Source organism: Mizuhopecten yessoensis, unplaced genomic scaffold, assembly GCF_002113885.1.
Source record: "Mizuhopecten yessoensis strain PY_sf001 unplaced genomic scaffold, ASM211388v2 scaffold11057, whole genome shotgun sequence".
In the NCBI taxonomy this organism is placed as follows: domain Eukaryota; kingdom Metazoa; phylum Mollusca; class Bivalvia; order Pectinida; family Pectinidae; genus Mizuhopecten; species Mizuhopecten yessoensis.
The window spans coordinates 991,173-999,064 of record NW_018408857.1 but is presented as its reverse complement, the minus strand read 5'-3'; positions in this window follow the sequence as shown (position 1 = coordinate 999,064).

Here is a 7,892-nt window from a genome sequence, read left to right as displayed (position 1 = left end):
ATATTGGGTTGATATATGATTTGTCCTATCATGTGCAACCCAATTCGTGAAAAGTGAAAAAAAATCTTAATATTGTTTTGCTTATTCGTGGATTTAATTAGTTTGGATGGTTCACATTAGAGTTAGTTTGAATAATAAATAATTTAAACACAGTAATCATTGAATTCAATATAGTTTTTCCTGTTTTCACATATTGGGTTGTTTTCACATATTGGCACGCTACAGATGAAATTATAGTTTCTATGATATTCTGACCTTCTGACATTGGTCAACACGGACATCAGTAAGAACAAAATATGGTTTAATCGTGTGTTGTAATACATACAGATCAGTATGAAGTTTTCTGATGATAAAAGAAGGTAGGATATAAGGGCTGTTTTCCTGGATAATTACAAGATTTTCCCAAGATGGATGTTGTCAATCTCCTTTGACTCTGACGTTTCTTTTTTTCTCCTAATGAGAAGATGGTGATTTCCCAGGCCTTTCACGAAATGGTGTGAATATTGTTTAAACATATTTATATATACAGTCTAACGGCCTTCGGCTCTACTAGTTTGCCGAAGGGATATACATGTGTTAATATCCGCAAATTATAAAGCTAAAACTGGTTTACTGTTATGTACACGTGTATAATGTGTTGTAGTATTGTGTCATGGTGACTGTTTATATTTGTGTTTATGAAATTGTTTATGTTTGTGTCTTGAAAAAGGGGAAATTCGATAAATTCCTTTTTCTTCATTGTCGTTGGTACCTTTTTGTTTATATATGGAAATATATAAAAATATTCTGATTATTTATTTTTTAACCTTTAACTCTACATTTCTAGATGACTCATTATTTCATTAGGGTTTGGAGTTATTTCAAAATTATAACTTCACCACTGATCACTACCTTAGCAGTATATATAATGTTATACATATTTCTTAAATACCTCCTTACATTCTGTTTCAATGTTTGGGTCTGTTACGCTCTTATACCATGGTTGATTTGGGTTTTAACGATTATTAGTTATGTCAGACATCTAATCTACTTTTCTTTTGTTATTTTGGTATTCAACCACCATGAACAATCATTTCAAAACTCTCTCAATCAGTGAAATTAAAACCAAATGTTCACACATATACACATGTGTATATATAAATATATACAGTAAAATAAGGCCACAGCAAAGTTTTACGGTAGTTTGTCCACCAATCGTGTGTACTTCGTGACGTCACGTTACTATTGTAGTGTGATGACATGTAATTGTTACGTCATGAATCTGTTCTTTTGAAATAAACCTGAAAAGCCATGTGAAGGGTGAAAGCAGCTAGTTTTTTAGTCGGTCGTTAAAACGGATTTTTTCTATACATACATATATACATGTATATACTCATTGTGTTTTAGATTACGTTTATAGCTGTATGTTTCTTTTATTTCTTGGAAAAGGAGCGGATACTCCGATAATTTGACTTTATGTTAACCTCACTGTCGTCATCATGTAGTGTTGTATATTGACTATATTTTCCAATATGTAACTGCACCAAACAACCGTTTGTTGAATGTGTAAATGATCTATAGGCAAAGAAATGTTAGCGTCAGAACAGTTACTTGTCAAAATGTTCAGGGAATCCTTCCCTTTATCAGGACGCAAACATACGAAGTTACACATCACAAAATTTAGCAAGGACAACAACAGTGACTTCTGCCGGTGGGGCTACTGCCGGTAGCGGAAAGCCATTGTAGAGAAAATAAGTCGTAAGAGTGCGTTCTTAAGTGAGTTAATAGATAAAAGTTGTAAATAAAGAAAGTTGATACATCTTCAAACGTAGTTGTGTTATCAATGATCGAATTGTGTCACAGTGAATAACCCGTAGCTTCCGGCCAGCCTAAGGGATAAGCTTTAACATCAGCATAACATTACGGTAGTAAATGTGTTTTTCTATGTTTACTCTTTTGTTATACGAAAATGTTTAATATTATCTGTTATGTGATAACATATGTTATGTTGTGTGATTTGTTATTCTCTCATGTTTTAGTATTTTCTAGTTATATTTCTTTGTTAACACAGTCGGCATGACTTTATCCTTTCAAATGAACGGTTGTTGGATACGAATTAGTAATTTGTAAATTGAGCGAAGAAGTAATAACAGTGTATACATTTTTGGAGTGATCAGGTCTTTCATCAAGACACAGAAACACTCAAAACAACTACATTACATCAGAACAAAAGAGACGTGGATTGGTTTGATTTTAACGTCTAACGTCCAAACCGAAATATGGAGCAGAATTCTTAGGGGAAAAAATCAAGACTGTAAATATATTGTGTATATTCATCTCTGCAAAATATATATTTTGAAAATAAGTAATTGTAGGAAAAATGTAATGGGAAAATGGAGAACACGTACAACACACTGAGAAAAAGACAAATCGTCCGCTAAATGTGAAGCGTCTGTTAGTTGCAAGCCCTTACAAAACGAGGGTGAGTCAGCAGACGTCTCGGTTCATTCCAGTTCGAGCAATGATCAATGGCGACCACCTGCATGTCGTTATACCCATGACTAGGTATATTAAAGTGTTAAGCTGCATGATAGTTTGAATAGTTGGTTTCTGCTTAACATAGGTGATTGTTGATTCTGATATTGAGCTTTGCGCTCGTCTCACCAACATACTTGATTTTCGACTGGTTTTGCTGGTAAGAGGGCTGATGTGCATGCCAACAAATTATTTCACATAGAATGCATCTACGTGTGTATGGACGAAGTTTGCACACACTTCTGTTGCATGTTGACATATATTAGTCACGTGATATTGAAACGACAAGAAAGTACATATGTTATTACTGTTTTTGCAACAATAAATACTGGAAGTAGATAGACGAACAGCGAAAAATGTAAAACAAATGTATTTTGATATAAGAACAAATCTAAATACATCGTATAATAAAAAAGAATATACAAAAGCAATCACAGAATCGTAGTTCATGTTAAAATGAATTGGATGAAATATATAAAGGATACCTTTTGAGCACTGTACGTATGCGAACAATACTATATGCTATCATCGGTATCTGCAGCAATCAAGAAAAGTTTAATGTAATGCTGTGAGCTTCCAGTTGAAATCGATCATTCATACCAGGAGGTAAGTACTCTAAACTTGCTCTTACTATTAGTTTTCTTTTCTATGTCCTTTTCGATTGTTCCAAGTGACACAGTGGTCGATCACTACTTTCATATCCTCCATGTGTGACTTGGGAGGTTCAAATGTCTCACTAAACGAACGTCGCGTATGCTGCTTCTAATAGAACTACACAGGTTGTTAATTATGCATTCGAGTTGAATGTCTGTTTTCCAACGTACTGCATCTGGCATTAACCTCAGGTAATGGTGTAAATAGTACTGGATGTCTCGCATGTAATTTGCTCGGAGAACGAGATATGGCTTCATACATTTGAAAGAACTGGTACCTTCCATGTAACATCACAATTTATATCTCTTGAATTTACAAGTCCTGACGCCACCATTCGTAGGTGGTTTGGTGAAGGGAAAATCGGGAAAATGTATTCCGCGAGTTCTTTGGATTCCCTTCTTACCTATACATTGAATGATAAAATAGCAAAGGAATATATACAGAATAAAACAGCAAACACACCAGATTGACCGCTATCGGATCAGCACTATTTATACAAATAATAGTAAATAAATAAATAAAAATCCTCTTTAGAGTATTGATGCATATAATTGCTTACACTTTACAATCATAATTCATTGCCATTAATTTGTTTTCTATGGAAATGTATGCTTAATGTCTTAATTCACATACGATTTTTCGATACAAAAATACGGATCATTTAGGTTCAGTAATTATCCGAAATGTACCACACCTTTGTTTCATACGTTTTTCCTACCAATAACTAAATATCAATCTTGCTCATCGAAAATGGAACAGAAATATATGTTTATAAAGATGTTTCAACGCAGTGTTTCTGTTGAAATGTTTTGTCAAACCTACATCGGATATTGTATATTATTTGGTCATATAAGTATTTTTCCTTTGATACTCGATAATTCACCTGCAATATTTTTCATAATTAAAAGTGTTTCGTTTAAATGATTAGTATAAATATTTTTATTAACATGAGGAAGAATCATTTTCCCCAAAGGTTGATTTTTGCAGATTCTATGAAAATCTATTTCATGTTAAACTTTACGTAGACTTTACTATAAAATGATGTTAATAGTAAAACGGCTCCTTAACAGCTGAATTCAGGATGTTTTAAAATCTTTTTGCTGTGATGATCAAAGAGTGCATCATTAACACCAAAATGGTGATACATTGCGTCTGTGTTGGTTCATCAATCCAAGCATGTATTTGTGCGCGTTCATTATACAGTTGCCTCTTTGCTAGTGGTCTCTTTGTTAGATATTTTGAATAGATATTTCATCGAGAGAAAATTCGGTCAAGTTTCATATCGATGGCGTAGGTAGGACAGACTCGAGTTAACAAAATTCGATTTTATTGAAAAAAATGTAGGGTTTATATTTTGCCTGTATCTCGATTCCGTTATGTTGTTTATTATCGTAAACTGTTACATATATTTGAACAAAACTGCAGACACAATTAGACTGTGTTGCCACGAATTTGGCAAAGTAAACCTCATTGTATTACGCCAAATATATATACGCGTCCAACTTACAAAATTCAGCACAAGTGTCACAGATTAGAATATTTTAAAAACATGGTTATGATATGCATTCAAATATTTGTAACAAAATTAAAGAGACAAATATTGCAAAATTATTAATCCTTTTTTCATAGACTCACTTTTTAGGGTGGTATATATACTTTACAAAACGTTATTTATTTTTATTTGTAGAAAGTTGATTTTGTAAACCGGCAACGATGTTACCGTCACCACAAAGTTCTACATATATGGTGGCAACTTGAGTTTTGTAGGAACACCAGTCAATACAATGTGCCATAATTTCAACACTTTATATATTATATTGATATATTCACAAATAGATGGGAGTTGTGCTGTATAAACCTCTAAACTATTTCCCCTTCATCTTCTGATATAAGCAGTAGTTAATACCACGAAGGTTGAAAATAAAGCTCAAACAGCTGTGGGTCTCATGTTGATCTACATTGAAACAGCAATCATTTTTGTGAAAAAATAGATGTTTATAATTTTGTTTTGAAAAATTCTTAACATCTGTTGACAATTCTTGTATGCTAGGACACTACTTAAACATTGGAAAGTCTTGAATACATATAAATAAACTTAAATACACCTGATTATGGAAACAGTTAATGAGGTTAAGAACAAAAAATCCCCGTGCTCATATAGATATTGATTGTTTAATATAGTAAAAACGACCGAGTTGCTTATCGTAATAGTATCAACAATGAAAATATAACAATTAACATATTTTGTTGCTTATAATGAAAATTATACCGTTTTGTTTTAACGTTGCATTGATTAACAATGCCATATTTGTGTTTTGTACAGAGAAAACGATTAGGTTGAGTATTTGATATGTCTTCAATATATTTCCTATGAGTACGTTACTAGAAATAGAAAAAAACAAATAATTCATCCAACGAGTCAGCTATGAGTGTTATTCGTAAAGACATCAAGAACATCCCATGATATATATCATTGACATGTTAAGCAAACGTTAATAATAATTTGAAGATAGTTTTAAATCAAAACAAAATGTAATACTAATGTTATAACAAACTTTACCTGTCTAACAAGTTATGACATTTATCAGAAAATTCCTATTACAGAATTTCTCATCTAGTTGGCCATAAAAATGATTAAGGAAACAGTTAATGAGGCATTTAGAGAGTGATTGTTTAAGATAGTAAAAAGGCCGAGATGCTTCTCTTAACAGTATCAACATTGAAAATATAAAAACATATTTCCTTTCTTATAATGAATGATAAGTATACCGTTTGTTTTAGCGTTGCATTGATTAACAATGCCATATTTGTGTTTTGTACAGAGAAAACGATTAGGTTGAGTATTTGATATGTCTTCAATATATATTCATATGAGTACGTTACTAGAAATAGAAAGAAAAAAAAATCATCCAACGAGTCAGCTATGAGTGTTATTCGTAAAGAAACCAAGACTATCCCATTTTATTGTTGTTTGAGGCCATCCTCAACCACCAATGTGGTTATTATGTTTTACAACGTCATAGTAAGGAAACATCAGGGTTATCATAATATAACAATTGAAAATGTCATTTGTTTGTTATTCATCACTAATTGGTTAGCTTAGTGTGAAAAAAACAATAGCTGTTTTTTAATCACAATACAAAATATCATTTTAATTTTTATTGTAAAATCTCTTATTTTACTGGTAAAACTGTAATATTTTTAATCTTGTACATTAAGCTACAAGAGTGACTTCCCCTTTACCGTTCAAATCTTCCCTCGAATTCTCCTCCAATATCTGGACATTTTAACTCAATGAACCCTTTGTTAGCTCTTCTTATATGTAGTTTATTGTATTTTCCTTTGGAAGCTTTTGAATTAATTTTGATTGTTTGGTCAACGCTCATACAGAACACCATTGAATTTGTAAACCTTCACTACTGACTAGTCATAGAAGATGGAGAAATAATCAGTATAGGAACTAACTATCACGTTATTATTTCAACTGTACATGTACTTACATTTTATGATAAAACGACAGAACTTGTAAACTCCTCTAACATATCATTGCTGTATGTGTGGAGATTTTTTACTGAGATAACAAATATAGAAATATGCTGTATAATGTAGAATTTTGGAACTTTGAAATTTTTAATTAATGGGCAACTATTAATTTTTTGTCGATAGAAAATTAATTTAACATGTATTATCTCCGGCATAGTACCTTACTTCGTCATGTCTTCCCAGTCAAATCAAGGAAATTTAAGTAGGTCACCAACGATATTCGACGAGGTAAACAAACTTTAACTGTGGCAGACACTGACAACTATCAGAAGGAAATAAGGTAATGGCAAAGTATGAGTAAGATTGATGACACTTAAGGATTATACTTCTATCTTGGTAAGTCTGAGTTAGAAGGAATTCAACAGATGACGACGTTGCAAATAATATCTTCCTGGCTATATATTTTGACCTCCACGAGGAAGTGTGGTAGTGAGGTACATGTTTATGTTACAAGGCTGGTTAGAGAAAGTCAGTGTAAGTGCCAATATTTGGTTCTTTTTTTTACATTTCTTTTTTTGCTCAGTCTCGATTTCTGAATCCACGTAAGATGTTTCTTATACTTTTATCTCCATAAACAATATCCAACTTAACTAATTCCTCCTCAAAATCTAGCTAATGCTGTTGTCTCCGTATCTATAAGGGGAAAATGTGGAATACCGACCGTTGATTGAGTTTTAATGAAACGACGATACTGTAATGATATACATGTAGATTTTTACACACTTTTCCTCGCTAGCCTAGTCCCCTCTATCCTCACCAATCTGATCTTTCCTTTCCTTGTTAAAATAAAGTTCTTAAGACTTAAGACACTTACTAGATTTTATCTATTTCTAATAATGTCATCTGTTCATGTATAAGAGAGATTTAGGATATCTCATATCAAACAAGTACAGTGCCACACAAATTCTTGATAACATTTGAGTACTCACTTCACCAGTAATGTCAGACAAATGTCTTATCAAGTCTGTGTTCCAACTTTCACTGTAGTGTTTGTCAGACAAACGTCTTATCAAGTTGTGTTGCCTCTTTACCAGTTTTCCCAGACAAATGTCTTATGAAGTCTGTGTTCCCACTTTCCCTGTAGTTTTTGTCAGACAAATGTCTTATCAAGTTTGTGTTCCCACTTTCCCTGTAGTGTTTGCCAGTCAAATGTCTTATCAAGTTTGTGTTGCCTTTTTACC